We start from the raw sequence: 1459 nt of genomic DNA, 5'->3' as shown, positions 1-1459 counted from the left end.
TGGGACTATAACACAAGGAACCAACTCTATTTTCAGATGGATAAGTCCCATTACAGGGATCAATTGTGATATTTTCAGAAGGGAAATAAGAGGATTAGAAACTTCCAGGAACTCAACACAATCTCCAGGAACTCAATACAATATGGTTGTGTGTGGTTGGGTGGTAGGGTGGGGTCTTTGTCCCTTTGAGGCTCTGATAACTGCTGGGGTCTCATTTCCTCCCACCAATAGTATTTTCCATGGCAAGTCACATCTACCCTGGTAAATGCTTTGAGTCCCTCTAGATAAGTTCCCTGTGACTCACACATGAAAGTTAGGGAGGCACTAGCCTGTGCATTTTCATCACAACCAAGGAAGTGCTTGGGGTTTTACCTTTTATTTTCAAAGTAACTTTGGGTATTACTAATTTTGTTTCAGAGTGGAAAGGAAAAGCTGGATGATGTTGTTGTGGGGACAGCAGGCTGAAATCTTAACTTCAGATACTTGCTTTTTATAAAATGTGTCCTGCCTGCCTGCCAAGCATTTCCCTGAAACTCGATCTCACTTCCAGCTTGAAAGGAACGAGGGGAGCCAGAAGAGAGGAGCAAGGGTGCTGTAAAATTGGTTGGCAAAGGAAGTTTTAGGGGCCGACTTCTCCTGATAAAAATAGTCTCTGCCTCTGAAGCCAGCAGCTTCCATGGAGATTCTTAATTGAAAATGCATATTTTCCGTGTAAGGGGAAGGGACATTGGCAAGCCATCTCTCCAGCCCTTCTACTTCCGTGTGTATCAGCTGTGTGCACCACTGACCCAGGGAAAACATGCTTTCTGCAGTGTGCTTTGAGTAATTAAATGAAACTGCTGAAGTTAATTGCTAAGGAGAAACAAAGAACACAGCTACACCCAGAACTCTTAAAAAGGAGCCAGAAGTTTTCTGCACCTGGATGATGGCCAAGGAGGAAATGTCTGTCCATAGGAGGCAAGGACAATCATTAAGCTTAGGAATATTTTTTCCAATTATTATAAAGTGGAGAGAAAGAAGTTCCTGAGCTCCTCTTCACAGTAGGCATTGTACTAGGTGTTTCAGGTAGCAGAAACTGTAGTAGTAGTGATGATAATAAACAACAGATGGTACATGTATTTTTCACCATGTAATATGATCCACATTCAACTTTAAGTGCTTTATCCATGTTATCTTACTTAATCTCCACAAGCCCTCTGTATTAATAACGCATTTGTAGAAGAAAAGATTGCAGTTCAGAGAGGTTAGCTATTTACCCAACATCACACAGTTGATAAAGGGAGAAACTAGGATTTGAACCCTGGTGGAAATGAGTATAAAGCCCAGGTCCCTGATCTCTACATCAGGATCACATACTTAATAGTTCATAGCATCGTCATTTTATGGACAAGGAAACAAATTTGAGGCTCTGATTTCTCCAAGGTTAGCATCTTAGGAATCGTTGGACATAGACTTCAAA

Source organism: Cervus elaphus, chromosome 23 (assembly GCF_910594005.1).
Source record: "Cervus elaphus chromosome 23, mCerEla1.1, whole genome shotgun sequence".
In the NCBI taxonomy this organism is placed as follows: Eukaryota; Metazoa; Chordata; class Mammalia; order Artiodactyla; family Cervidae; genus Cervus; species Cervus elaphus.
This window is presented reverse-complemented; position numbering follows the sequence as displayed.